The sequence below is a fragment of the Ruditapes philippinarum genome, unplaced genomic scaffold (assembly GCF_026571515.1).
Source record: "Ruditapes philippinarum isolate M1 unplaced genomic scaffold, ASM2657151v2 ctg677_1_1_1_1, whole genome shotgun sequence".
In the NCBI taxonomy this organism is placed as follows: Eukaryota; Metazoa; Mollusca; class Bivalvia; order Venerida; family Veneridae; genus Ruditapes; species Ruditapes philippinarum.
The window spans coordinates 117,737-133,706 of NW_026858513.1; the positions used below are offsets into that span (position 1 = coordinate 117,737).

Genomic DNA, 15,970 nt, shown 5'->3' on the forward strand with positions numbered 1-15,970 from the left:
TGCACTTGGGAATATAACAATTGATTGATAATTACTTTGAAATAAGACGTTGTTGGATTTCGCTACTATAATTTTCATTGTAAAGAACAATGCACGTAAGCATAATTTAAAGAATCATGTCAAATTAAATAATAAACAAAATATACGCAGGGTATCGAAAGGTTCAATAATGAATACATATCTAAATTTTCTAATACAATACTTTCTTGCCTTTTACTTGTACACTGAAATGACATCAACCAAATCTCTCACTTTAAGAGGACACAAAAATTGTTTAACAATCTGCCAACTTTTGAACAGTAAAACTTTGAAAGCTACAGAATATTTTGCATGTTAATCAGTGACATTTACACAGCAACCACTCTCACTATACTACCAACAACTTAAGAGGAATTGAATCTACAATAAATAAAATTAAAACAAAATATTCAAAGAAAAAAGAAAAACTGCATAACAATTATAAATCATATGAATGAGTACAGGAAAATAATTAAGCTGTAATAAATAACTAATTATTTGTTTCCATTTTATCCTGATTAGACAAGTTGTAAATTGTAGGCTTCGCATATATACGTGAGATGTCTTACAATTTGCAAGCATAACTGATTCATTGCGAATGTAAATGGCCTAAAACCATTACAATTATACCCTTTATAATCTGGTTATCGGAGACCTATCGTCTTTAATCTATGTAAATACTCGGATATACGCATTAAATTCGATTAAATGGCAGAAATTTATGATTTATAGGTCAAAAGTTGCAAACACCCCAGATATCGTTCAGTATACAAGCATGGATAAATTCCTATAAGAAAAGAAGCAGGCTCTATAGCAATGCTTAGTTTTAGCCTACATATACATTTTTAACAGTGAAGTTCTGTTTTATTTTTCAAGATCAACTGCACAAAATAACCCTTAATTGAAAATAGAATGTTTCTTTACTAGTTTATGTCGCACTAATACTATAAATGTCTTATGGCGACTAAATTCTTTTTGCATAAGCTAGACATAAGACGTCTAATGAGAATATTGTTATAATCACCATTTTATTCACTCATTTAAGATATTTATTATAGTTTTTTCTTTTTGTTTTTGGGTGATATGTGTGTCAAGTCATAATGATGTTAACAAAATGAAGAGAGTTCCCAGAAATGACATTTTATTGAGAAAAAAATACAGGAAAATGACCAAAAGCATATTTGTAACGCCACAAATTTTTTTAATTTAACCTAAAATAATCAGTAAATAAATGATTTAAAATAAAGGTGCATATTAGACTACTGGTGGTTTTATTTCTTTAACCTTCATATTTCAACACAGGTCAGAAAAAAAGATTGAATAAATTAATTTGTACGATGTTATAAAAGAGAATACATTTTAGGGGATAGGCTATTTAAGAACATGTATAGACAGATTTATCACACTTAGTCTGGTTTTTGAGATATATTACGTCCTATAAGATTGTTTAAACTTCGTACAACACATATTAAAGACCGCTAACTATATTTTTAGTACACCCACCTCACCCCCCCACCAAAAAAAGAAAACAAACTGAAACGAAAACATTTCTTTGAACTTTATTACAAAGTGATGAAAATTGAATCTAATATAATTTTAACCAAAATACTCTCATTTATTGGTACAGGATGGATGACACGAAAACGAGCGCGGAGACCCCATTTTAGCTCGCTAAAATGTGCCTGATACCATGCATATTTTAATAAAGTTAAACTGTGTTGTTTTGATGTTGCCTTAATTTCCTAGTTTATTTGAGTTAAATACTTCAAATCAATGTTAAGTCATGTTTATTTTTGTATTTCCTTGAATTGTTCTTCGATTTTTTTTCAAGGCCTGCTTATAAAAATGCTACTTACCTAAATATCGGTATATATCAAGTATCGTTTCTTTAGTGTATCTGCACTGACTAGATGTCCAAGGAAAGTAGAAAAACGGCAAGATATAAGACCTGAAAGAAAATAAAGGTTAATAAAACAAACATCTGTAAGATCAAGGCTTGGACATTTACCCGTGAAGTAATAATGTGGATTACACTTATTTAAAATAAATATGCATGTCACAAAGCATTCCCCGATTGAGATTATATGTACGTTCCTTATACTTGCACATTGTCAATTAACTCTCGCACTTATATCTGTGTATCTTTCATCTAGTATTAAAAAAAAATAAGTCATAAAATTCTAAAGGTGGCTGTTCCAAAGTACTATTGAAAGAACAGTAGTATGACAATCACTTTATTATACTAAGGCCAGATACATCAACTTGACATAAAATTCTCCATATAACCCTTGTTTCTCTGCACAGTAATTACCATCACAATTTTGTAATTGGAAGACTCTTCTGTATCAGGAAACAGGGTAATTAAATTCCTGTTGATATTTAATCTTATTTTGTTTAAGAAATGTGCTTAAACGAAAACTTGTCGGCACATATTTGATGCAAAAGTAATTTGTTTAAAATCAGAGAAACGTTTTTGGTTCCTTCACATTTCACAAAATCGTCATTTACAACTTTCTACAATATACAATCAAGCCTGTTGAATTCCATAAAGACATCGAGATAGTTCCCGCTAATGCCTTTTGAATATACAACTTAGAATAAAATATATCATTGACTTTGTTCTGATATACTGTATTTAAATGAATATATCAAATAACAAGAACATTGCGCTTCTTAGCGGATATATTAGTCTTTTCTATTTTCAAACGAAAACTACCCTGAGACGATACAAATATATTGAACCTAGTGACAAAACACCAATTTCATAAATAAATAAAGTGAATTGGATAATCAAGGATAATCTATTACAGATACAGTACTAATAATAACACAGTACTTTGGTCTACTCCAAAACTTTGTTAGAAATTATTTCAACTCGCCGTTAATCATTCAAATAAATAAACTTAAAACAAATATTTAAACAGTTATTGGTACGAATGATCTAATATTAAATATAATATGAGACGGAAATACATCACTTTTATGCAAAAGGGTTATAAGGTTATGCGCAATATCGAATAATTGTGGAATACTGGAATGTAAGAAGAACATATCCTAATGTTAGTAATTTTTATTGTTTAAAAGCATCTTTTATAGTCTTGTAACATTTTTATAAAATTATTAATTGGCCACATAGTCGAGCCATCTTTCGCTTCTTGACGATTTGGAAATAAGTACTGTTATATATATTCAGTTCATTGAATTGAGCTCAATACATTTGTACAACTATGATTACATTTTGCTACCATCACAAATCATTACATATTTAGCATTGTTTTATTCAAGTGATGAATTTCTCACATATTACACAGATTCTTATTCATTATTTCAACGTATTAAAACACATGTTTGCCCTTTCTATAGGACGTTTTGTTGTTTATTTAGCTTGAATAAGCATTTCAAGAATATTGCAACCTAATAGGCTTAATGGTGTTCAATAGGTAAATGTCAGTTAATGTGAAGACATTTTAAAGAGGTTTTATAGTTATGAGTATTGTAAATGTCAATCATAATCAATTATGACATAATTCTCTTGTAATAAACAAGCAATTCAGTTATAGAAATTGAAATTGATGGAAGTAAAATATGAATCTGAATAGTTCAAAGAATCCTTAAAGTTTTATGCCTTCAGATGAGTAAAGTTATTTCAAGAAAGTCAAACGAGAGAAAAATATATTAAGATTTAAAGAAAACAAAAAGATTCAAGGAATAATTTATATCTTATGTGCGATTAAGGACTGATTGTGCAGTATTAATCATCATATTTCTACTGCTTAAAGATATACTATGCTCAAATTTTATTTAAAAAAATATTAATAATTGCTACACAGTCTCTTTGTATGTATAACATAAACATGTTTCGACTTCATTTAACGTAGATATGTTATATTTTGAATTCTACACACTATAGGTGGTAACAATATGAATATTTAGTGTCATTAAAAAACTGGCAGTTTTTTAAAGACAAAACCAACTTTACTTGACCCCTAATAGGAAATGCAGCTTCCCATACATAGTTTTTCATTACTTTATTCAAATTAAAGATATTTAGTAAGAATTTCATATATTTCAATACATTCCTAAGATAAAAATATTTTACTCAAAGATGAGCATAGTATATCTTTAACAAACGCAGTAAGGGGTTATTTTTGCAAAGTTTGACCTCTGTTTAAAATGTACGTAGAATGTGAGTGCTGTATGTAGCATATGATAATCGGAAGCAATAAGGATTTTTTCTAGTAAAAACAACAAACAAAATAAAAAAAACAAACAAAAAGAAATAAAACAGCGAACACCACCCCCCCCCCCCCCCAAAAAAAAAAAAAAAAAAAAAAAAAAAAAACACAAAAAAACAACAACAAAAACCCCCAAAAAACATAACAAAAAAAACAAAAAAACAACAACCTAATAACAAAAATTAAACTAACAACGTTAAATGGAAGCCGCATTTAGCTCTATATGATTAACTGACAATAAACTGCAGCATGCTTGTCGATGACTCTTAGGGAAATAGGGAGATCTCACGTATTGTTATGATATATTTACATTATGACACGAGTAGAGTAAAACAGGCACAGCCTTTTATTTTATCTTGATATTAACACAAATACCCGGCTTTATTTGAATTTGTGAAACAGAATTATTTCCTATGAAACAGAATTATTTCCAATAAGACATTGAACAAATTATGTACATGGGCAATTGTTGTGATGAACTATAACATTTATTCGATCATCATTTTATTTGTTATGCAAACATTAATATATCCATTAACCATTAACATTTTTCTCCTTTGTGCGCTTAGTAGCCAGTTAATTAAAAAAAGAAGATTCCTTGTATTGCTATAAGTTATAAATTCCATTTTGGGTCTAGGACATACTAAACGTAAAAATGAACTTAACTTTGGTTATACGAAGACCTGAATATCAAAGATAAAAAGGTTAACATAATAAATTGATATTACAACTTATACAGAGATACTCCTTCAATCGATGACTTGTTAAGTAGTTAATGAAAACAGGATTCCTTATATGTATGGAAACGGGTTCTCTAGTTAAAGAAAGCAATATCAAAGTGCTTCATTGAGCTATCATATACAATTTCAGCAATAAAATTGTAATAAGTTTTGAAAATACAATGAGTAATAAAAGCAAATTTGATCAACCTGAAAAAGGGTTCATGCCAATTTTGACAAAAGCTAAAGTGTGGGTTGTTTGTTCAAGTGGAAGTAAAGAGAACTGATTAAAAACAATTGGATTGTGTCTGACAAAAATCCTTGTCCCATGTTGAAATAAACAGTATTTCCCCTGCGCAGTTTGTAGACTTTAAAATACTTTTAAAACAAATTTCTATAACGAATGTTTTTTTTAAATACATATGACTAACTGAATGAGTGATTTTTGCCAACTAATGTGTAGCCTGGAATAAATTAAAGAGCATGGTGACATAAATTTAGCTTTATTTCTATCTGAAGGACAATAATTCTTAACGGAATTTCCTATGTCATTTCGTAGTCTGATTTACTTCTTTAGACAATTCTTCTTTAAGATTCACCGTACAATGTTCCTACAGACAAACCGGAAATAACCTAAAAAGTATGTATGACAGAGGCTTTGTCAGACAATAATGGTACATGGAAAGAATGCAAAAGTGTAATTCATTTACATTATAAACAAAGCCGAAGTACAAGTTTATTGATTACTGGACAATACACGAAAAGCCGGGGTTTCTTTTATAGTTTTGATCGAAATAGATTTTGTAACCATAGATCATTGGAAACATACGAGTAATGTTATTGCCTATAAGTTATTGAAGTGATGGGAAATAATCATGAACAATTTCATTTTTGCATTTACAACAAAACTCGCTTTGAAAAGTGATTTTGTATGTTTATTAGTAATACGAGTACACAAATATTAAAACATACAGTCTGGTGATTTTGTTTGTAAATTAGGAAATATTGATAGTTAGTTCTGATCAATGTTCTCCAAACATCACATGTTAATAAATTGTAGTATACCACGGGACATGTTTGTTCCTGAAAAATTAAAGATGAAGAAAATATGCGTACAATATGGACATAACGTTTGAGTGATTATTTTTTAGGCTTAGTTCTCTAGTGTTACATAGACAAAGAACCAAATAAATAACGAACAGTTTCTTTTTTTTTCTTTTATATAATTGCTTGAAAATTGGTAGACTTCCAGACATTTCACAATAATATCAAATTATTAATATGATTTTCTTATAATATATTTAAAATTTGCTATTTTAATGTTTTACAGATTAAGAAAAAGTCAAAGTAGATTTAATAAACGTACCTTTAAATCTTAAAATCTGTTTATTATGAGATAATTATACCAACTACACCTTAAAATATAATTCCTGCAGAAAAAATATCATTTTTGAGAACTACTCAACATCGATACCGAAAAATGTGCAATATATTTTCATGGCTTCCTCCAAGGAACAAAAGAACTGCATACATAACCAATTTATCTCTGAACATGGAAATAATACATCAGTCTTAATATTAGCGCATGTAACGACATCCTCAGAGTGCCTTTAGATGTGAACTGAATTATTAGCTTGTTGTGTGCGATGATATATATCCGCCTGTCTGCGAAACATTCCTCTGTGTTCTCCTAAGAATTCTTGTTAATACACTAAACTTTACATCTTCTTAGGTAAACACAAGTTATGAGACGACTTCTAAGTTTAATTGGTGCGGCTCTAAGCAAACTGTTGTCCCAGATAATTTGCAATAAAGAAAACAATCTTATTAATTTGAAATTTGATTTACTGAAATTTTAAAAATGTCATAACAATGTTAATATGTAAATAATGTATTGTGTTTACAAAATGAAACATTAAATTGAAATGAGATATTTATACCTTATACCATTATAAATACATGACAAACAAATATTTAATCCCATCAACACACCAAAATCAGGATAAGAATATTTTAACAAGAAATGTCATAAAAAACACCGTTCATAAAAGGAAAACAGATAAGACTAAAATTAAACAAAGAGAAGAGCTAACAAAAGACAATAAAAACATATTGTTAAACTTGGAAATGGTTAATCATGTTACATAATTGCTAATTAAACATAAAACTATGCGAAAGTATCAAACACTGCCATCTTTAAATGCAAAATTAAAGCAAATACCTCCTCAATATAATCTACAATTATAATAGAAAGAATTTGGAAACGTGTTTTATTATTCGTTTCATTATAATAAACATTTACATTTGTATAATGAAATATTATCACATATTATAATTAAAAAAAAGAGTAAATATGAAGGCAACGATTTGCTCTCTTGACAATCGCGATCATTTCCCGTATTATCAAATATATATTTAATACACTATAGCAGACAATTCTAATATACAGATACAGACGATTCTTTTGTCAGAGACATATTTTTAATCTTCTCATAGACAAAGCGGAAATAACGAAATGTTGTGCCTGACAAATGCATTTTCTTATTATAACATTACACGCACAAAATGTCAAGATAAATTAGTATAATCGAATAGCAATATTATACCGACAATTAAAATTTATCAATACGTCAAGCTCAAATTATTTAAATCCATTCCTATCTGTATTTCTTCACATTGAAAGTTGTTTCTAACAATTCGAAGCTCACCAGGGAACAAGAGTCAGAGTAAAAATCATTTTTTCAGTGCCTAAATTGTACTTTTTCTGATATTTCGTAAAAAGTGCTTAATTTGAATATCTCTTATGAAGATTAATATATAAAATGTTATGTTAATTATGTTACGTTATGTTATGTTATTTTAAATACAACGCCTCGGGTAACAGTATTTGCCTCGGGATGGTATTTTTACTGTTACCCACAAACCCATGTGTTATTCATATACTATCAGGCATAACAGCGTAATGTTCATATTAAATATTTGAGATATAAAACAATATCAGTTTCCTTTGCAAGGAATATTCGATAAGAACACCCAAAATGATAGATTCCTTTCGTTTGTATCAATATTTGGCATATTTTTGCAATCTTTGCCCATTTTAGACCAATCGAAACGAAACATAACTTAACAAACATGAATGTAACAGAACTTGCCGTAATCTTATGGACAAATAATTAAATTAAAAATTATTTCTTGCAATAAAGCAATGTGAGAAATTTGCCACGAATTATTGCAGTTTCAAGCCCTCATTTGCAAAAGCATTAATTGTGTGAGAATTTGATTGCGTTCTAATGCAATAAACATAGTCATGTCATTTACAATGTGTAGAATTAAGAAATTTAAGTTGTATTAGACTATTCCATTTCTAATTTTACTGACAATTTATATTAGACTATTTCAATTTTAATTTCACTGACAAATTAAGAATATTTGGTTAAAGCATTTTGATAAAATAAAGTTACCACATATTGTTGAAAGCTGAGAAATGTACTATATGACATTAACTAAAGATTTCTTTTGACTTAAAAAGTTAACTGACAAAGTACTTAGATAGTATAATCGTTACTATAAATGCAGCGTGTAAAATCTAGAGTCAAAGAACTCCACTGAACTCGCCTGTAAAAAGTTATGATAATAACTGATGTAATTTAACATTTTATCCAAGATATAATTGACAACAGCAATAATTAGTAATATTCTATCAACGTCAACAGAGATATAGAAATATAATAAAGAGATGCAACAAAATAAGTTTAGAACTTTTAGGAGAAATTATCTGAGCTTACTATCAAATACACAATGTTTATATCTTTTCTTTTACACCGAAGCCATTAATGTAGTCATTAAATCATCCATTATCAGGAACGGTGTTAATTAAAATTCAGCTTATATTTCTTTTTAATTGTGTAAGTGAAGCTGAAGTGCATTAAGGAAACAAAGTATCTGTTTTCTTGTAAAACATGTTATGTTTTTGTTGCGAAACGTTCCTTGTTGTTTTTTCTGTGATACTTGCAAATACAAATTTTTCGCTAAAATGGGAAAGAAGCAATGCAAAATAAAATACATGCGACAGCAGGATATAAGACTGTGCGGTATCTGTCGTTCTAAATGACATAACGTCTCCCAACTGCTTTTAAGCAAAATTAAAGAGTTACTGTAGTAAACCAATAGATGAATTGATAGATAATTTTAAGTTGTTAAGCTCAATTGTATATGTTCAGCGCTATGTAAACATTGCCTGCAACTCAAGACACTTCTTTGGCAATTGTGGGACTTGACTTTGGAAAGAGTTGAGAAAACTTATTTATTAAAGCTACTTTCGTACATTTAATTCTTTTAAAATACGCAAGAAAAAAAACTTCAATTACAATGTTTGTTTTCTAATATAAAAAGTACATAATCAACTGACATTTCAAAGAACCGAATGCGTCAGCAATGTAGCAATATCTTAAATTAGAGACTGCACTGACTACATTTATTATTCCTTGGAAAAAACTTAGATAATGATAAATGAAATACTAAAATTTTGATTTCCTCTTAATTTTTACTTTTTATTATGATTTCTTATTAAACCTTATTTTGTCCGGGAGTAAAACCCTGGTTTCGCTATGATTAAGAATTAACGTCACTACTTTGTCATGTACATGATTTATGTTACATCACCAAATCCAATGTGCAACATGCTATAAAAATTCTCCCATTTTCTTACTGAAACATAACTGAATTGCAAAATGTCAAATAAATTCTATAACGTGTAAAAATTGCATGCCGATGGAATGAAATTGCATCTTTTCAACTAAAATTAAACCAAAACGTGTTGTATTGAATGTAAATTTGCATGAAACTTTTATCAAATTTTGCCATTTCAAGAAAAAAGTTGGGTTTTTATTTTTATTACGATCTTTTTTGTTTGATAATCCTTACAAGACAAGAAATCTTCTCAAACAAGGTAAAACATAATAATAGAGGTTTCTACAAGAACAATATGTTACAAAGAATATTTCCAAGACTTCCTCTGAGACGAAACATCCGTGAGTTTATGATTACATTATTTATTGTTGTATAAATCGCCTTTTGCAACATATTACATATAAGCAGGATACATTTGAATAAACTGTTAGAATTAAATATGAAAACTCTAAATACATTCTGATACAAACTTGTGTGACAAAGAGAAACAAATAAATCAGATAAATTATTTGAGTAGAGTTGCAGTCTGTCTTATAATTCAGTTTGATTGACATGGAATAGAGTTTACTGTAGCGTGGTTGTCATAATCAAATTTCCCTTGCCCAAATACAGTTCATGTCTTCTATATCAACTAAAAGGAGAGTGTACATCTTTAAAACAATTGCATTTTTGTCTGGTTGTATTCGTTTAAACATACTTACTTATCCAGTTACGATTCTTTGGTCAGATATCATCCTTAAATGCAAACTTAAACAATTTTAACATTGCTAAAATGAAATCACGTACCTCGTTAACATTCATCTGTCAGATACAAATTATGATTTTATGTTATTACCGTGGACTTCGTTCTTTTACAGCAGTATATCAAAAGAAAAAGAAAGAAGTCACCTCGTAACATTGCGAAGTGAATGATTACACACATTTAAATAACTGTAATAGTTATTGTGATTTCGATACAGATAGTATGATTGCTTAGTAAACTGCAAAAGAAAGGTTATCGTATTTTTGCAGTAACCGTCTTGTAGTATGTACTCAAATATTGGGCAAGTTGTATTATGCAACTCTCTGTTAATAAGTTTAATTGAAACAGAACCTTGTAGAAATACGCAAGCTCTCATTATCGCAGTGTTTAAATAATATCAAGTGTACAAAGAAAATAGACAGTTAAAATAAATTATATTCTCCTACATCATATCCACTTGCACACGGGAAACACATTTCTTTCCACAAAAACCTTAAATTGCATGTGCGTTTGATGTAAGAACTCTTATATTTTTCCAACATATGTATAGTGTTTTCAATGTAAACACCCATTAGCATCACAAAGAGTATAACATCCATCATATTTTAGGTTTTGTTGACTAGAGGGCGTAACTATGCACTTAATAAAAACATTTTCTATTTAATATTCATATTAAATAGTACCGCCCTTATTACATTCTTCGCAATTAGAGATAATGGTTTCGATTTTTAGATAATAGAAAAGAAAGATATTGGAAATGAACCTAAATATAACAGTAATTGATGATTTATTTGAAACAAGAGGTTGTTGAATTAAGCTTCAATTATGATTTTCGTACAATAATCTTGATAAATTAAATAAGAAACAAAATATATGCTGTACCAAAGGTTAAATAATGCTTACGTATTTTTTTTCTAATATAATACCTTCTTGTCTCTTACTTCTAATTACATCAACTTGTATGTGAAACACATGTTTTTCAAAACTGTACAAGTGACAGTTTACCAGAAGGACTAATAAAAACAACAGCAACCCTCACTACACTAACAATTACTTAAGAAAAATGAATCAACAATAATTCTCTTTTAAGAAATCAGTCATTAAAAAACACAACAACAACATAATAGTTATATATCATACTACTATGAATGAGTACGGGAAAAATAAGCTTAAATAAATCATTCATTCATTATACCATTCCATTACATCTTGCTTAAGCACGTTGTAAATTGAAGGTTTCACTAAAATATACAATGAATGAGTACGGGAATCAATTAAGCTGTAATAAATCATTCATTCATTCATTATACCATTCCATTAAACCTTGCTTAAGCACGGTGTAAATTGAAGGTTTCACTAATATTCGCGGGAATGTCTCACAATTTGCAAACATAGATAATTCCTGGTGAAAGTAAATGGCTTAAAACCATTATATACACAGTATAGTCTGATTATGAGAGACCTATCGTCTTTAATCTATATAAATACTCGGATATACGCATTAAATTCGATTAAATGGCAGAAATTACATTATTTATTGATCAAAAGGTCCAAACACACCAGATATCGTTCACTATACAAGCAAAGGATACATTTCTGTTAGAAAAGAAGCAGGTTATATAGCTGTACATAGTTTTTATCCTTAATTTTGTTATATTGAAATTCTGTTTTATATTTAAATATCAACAGCACAAATAATAAAGGAATTACCCTCATTTGGACTAGTTGGTTTGAATGTCTGGTTTTATGACGCATTATCACTATGAAATTAAAAACAATCCTTAAAGTCATTTTAAAAATGACGTTAAAAGATGTTAAAGTTGTCAATGACGTTAAGAATTAAAAAGAATTACTATTGAAATGATGAAATATAGATTAAAATGTAACCATAACCAAACTTCAGAAGTTTTCTATTTATTTCAAGAGCTAAAGAAATGAAAAACTTAAATAATTCAAAATGTAAATTTGAAAAACAGTCAATGGCGTTGTGTGTTGTTTTGTGTCATGCCGGCGTTCATTAATGTCTTATGTTTACTTTCTTACTGCACAACCTAGACATATGGAGTCTAAGGGAATATTGTTGTAATAACCTTTTGTTTCACCCATGATATTGATAATAATGTTCTCTTTTGAGGATGATATGTTTGTCTAGCTCTTTAGTAAACGAAAGCAACATAATGATGTACATTCTCATAAAACAACATTCTATCAAGACAAAGTACAGGAAAATGACTTAAAACGGACCAAAGCTTTAAATTTCATCTCATATAATTACAATGTAGTAAAGAAAGGATCCAAAATCAAGGCGACATATTAGACTACCGGCAGTTTTACTTCTTGTACCTTCATATTATAACACATGCCAAATTAAAAACATTGAATAAATAAACTAAAACGATGTCCTAAAAGTGAATATATTTTAGAGGACAAATCATTCAAGAATAGGGAAGTACACCTATGTCTTGTTATGAGGGGATATTGCATTCCATTAGTATTGTTCACATATCATATAAAACATATTGAGGACTGTTACATATTTTTATCTTTTGTAGTAGCAATGTTTTAAAACGAAAACATTTCTTCTTCACTTTATTACAAAGTGATGAAAATACATCTAATATACACTTTACCAAATACACTTATTTATTGGTAAATGAGTCAAACAGATCACACGAAAACGAGTGCAATGACCCCCATTTAAGTTTGCTTAAAATGTGCCTCATATCATGCCCATTTTAATCAAGTTATACTGTGCTATTTTAATTTTACCTAAATGCCTATAAGTTACTGTTGTTTTCTCCTTTGTAACTAAAAATAAATGACTGTAAATAATGTTAGACAAATAACATTTTATTTTGAATTAGTACTTTTAATTCAATGTTTATTTTTGAATTTCCTCATATCGTTATCCGATTTTTCAATTCGTGGTTTTGAAAAATATCGATCAATATAAAACTAATGAATGCATCAGTTAATAAAACGTCATACCAGTGCATACTTTGTTACCAAAGGCAGATACATGTTCGGTCCTCTTGGGATAAATTGACTTGTCAAATATTCTTGTCAATATCGACATACTAACAAATGATATGTAGTTTATTTATTATGAAACACAAAACACATTATCACTCAATTGTCTTACAAAGTCTTGTTGATTAAAGTGAAAATACTACTCCAGTCTTTAGTGTATACTACTGATACTGAAACTGTCTTGTTTTTGGGTCATCTTTTATTGCAAAGTTATAAGTACAAATTATATCGTTTATGCTAACAAAGGGAATTATAGCTTACTTGGGTGAACGACAGAACTGAACAGGTTAACAATCGTGATTTTAAAATGCTATTTACCTAAATCTGGTTATATTTCTTGTATCGTTTCTCTGTCTGCTCATGTAAAAAGGCTTTTACTAGTATTTTCCGATGTATCTGCACTGACTTGTTCTCCATGGAAAGTTGAAAAACATCATGATAATGTAAGACCTGAAAGAAAATAAATTCCGGTGTTAAATACGGCATAGACCTTTAAACGCTGTTAAGAGATATATGCCGATCAAACTAATCTAAAATAAAAATTCATGTTTCCCTGATACAATCTTCATATTTAAGTAATTAGCCAGCATTACAGTATTTGAACCTAAATGCGAACCAATGCAGTTAAGGATAAACTGACAAATTCTTGTGTAAATCTATACATATTCTATTCTTGTTTTTTTATATACATGTATATAATATTGAAAATGAAATAAAGAAAAATACTGACAATAATGTTTTGTCGCGTTCGCCTTTAAACAGTAATTAATGTACACTGAAATTTCAAAATAGTTTAAAAAATGACCTTCAAAATTATTTATTGTCTGTTGCGTCCGCTAAATGCAACGTAAGGTATATTTCTGCACTACGCTACGACCTTCGGAAAATGTTTTTTAAAATCATATTTCTGCAACTTTAATACTCCAATTTAGAACAATTATTGAAATATTAATGGTGCAAATACTTAAAAAAATTTCAAATAAAGTTAAAACACAGTTAACGAATGTACTCAGCAGTCAGTTATTTATTAATCATCTGTTTGCTTTTACGACATGTTGAGCCTTATATAATGTCTAATGCCTGATAAATATACGCACTCTGATTCAATATTTGAAGCACACAAACACATTTAAGACATTTACCAGCATCAAAGAGTTTCAAAAACTAAATACGTCCTTAGCGGAAATTGCAGAACTGGTGTTAACTGTTCAAAACAAATGTGTAAACATTACAATACATTTTCTTTGGTTTAATATTGGAAAAAATGCTGGATAAAATTTGATCACATTTTATCTGTATACCAAAATTGTCATGATGATATTAAAATTATTTGCAATCTGACTTTTAAACAATGACTATATAATAAAACATTTATTGCAGGGTAGCACTCAAATACATATATTGACATTTTAATTGACACATACCAAAATACTAATGCTGCAAGATAAACAATAACAGCCAGGTTTTTTATGCAAACTATTATGATTATGTGATCGCGTGGAACGTTAAAAGTATGACTTATTTTTTACGTCTGGAAATCTTGATGTTCAACACAAAGTTTTATCCGAAACATCCTTCACTGCTACACTGTCAGTAACGGAAAGGTCCCAAGACAATTAAAAGTGACAATACGTCACATTTCTTTGCAAAACAAGATAATACATCTTTATTTCGTACAACTTACCACAAGAGACTTTGTAATTTATTTTTTTTGACATTTAAAGTAGTATAAATATAACATTTCATTAGAAGCTTTTGCAACGTAATTCAATTTTCTATCAAAGCGTTTGGAACAATAAAACAAACATGTTTATCGACGAGGTTTTTAGCATCTGTTACATGGGCGCTTAATTTTACAAATATCTACAAGTGATGCAAAAAACTTGCACTTTAGTTTCATCATATTTTCAGTCTTTTTGTAATATATACGAGTATAAACCTCCAAGAAGCAGTAACAAATTTAAAGTGTATTAAGGTGATAAAACATAAAATTTACATACAGAGAAGCTTAATTGTAACACCACGAATCCTAATAAGTTAAACGATTGCAGATGCATTTTTAAGACCTAAATAATCTGTATAAAAATTTTCATCTTGTTTATTTTTCAAATTGGTAACATTATAAATAGTATTGTGCTGGATCACAAGTCAAGATTTGATTTTAAGAAAATGTTTTGCATAATATCTGTATCCGACAAAATAAAAAAAAAATGTATTTGTTCAACATTTATCATTACACCATGTACCTAGAGGTAGTGAACTTTACCATTTAATTGTTTGAGAGAACGCGAGGCAGGTTTGCTCATTATCACTTAATGTTAAACATGCATGTATCTTAACATTACATATGTTTTTCTAATTATTCCCCACTGGTTCATGGGTTTCCAATTTGTTTTGAAAATGGCAAACAATGCTGTGAAACGTGCTGTACAAAGATAGAAAAATTATCCTTAGTACTGTTGAAAAATACTAAAAAATTTTTAATTAACCCTCTGTTAAAAAAACTTCCCTACAGTATATTTCAGTAACTAAAATTA

The 15,970-nt window shown here is 28.8% G+C and overlaps 1 protein-coding gene across 2 annotated transcripts in view; it reads right to left on the reverse strand.

Annotated features, from left to right (window-relative positions):
* The window catches only part of LOC132753474 (glutamate receptor ionotropic, NMDA 2B-like), a 61,422-nt gene extending 47,611 nt beyond the window's left edge, over positions 1 to 13,811 (reverse strand). Inside the window, exon 1 of one of the 2 annotated variants that reach the window (XM_060743958.1) lies at positions 13,752 to 13,811. The gene's annotated coding sequence lies outside the window, so the exon portion shown is untranslated. The remainder of the gene's footprint in view (positions 1 to 13,751) is intronic. The other variant, XM_060743957.1, reaches the window with a different exon arrangement.
* Positions 13,812 to 15,970: the final 2,159 nt, after the last annotated feature.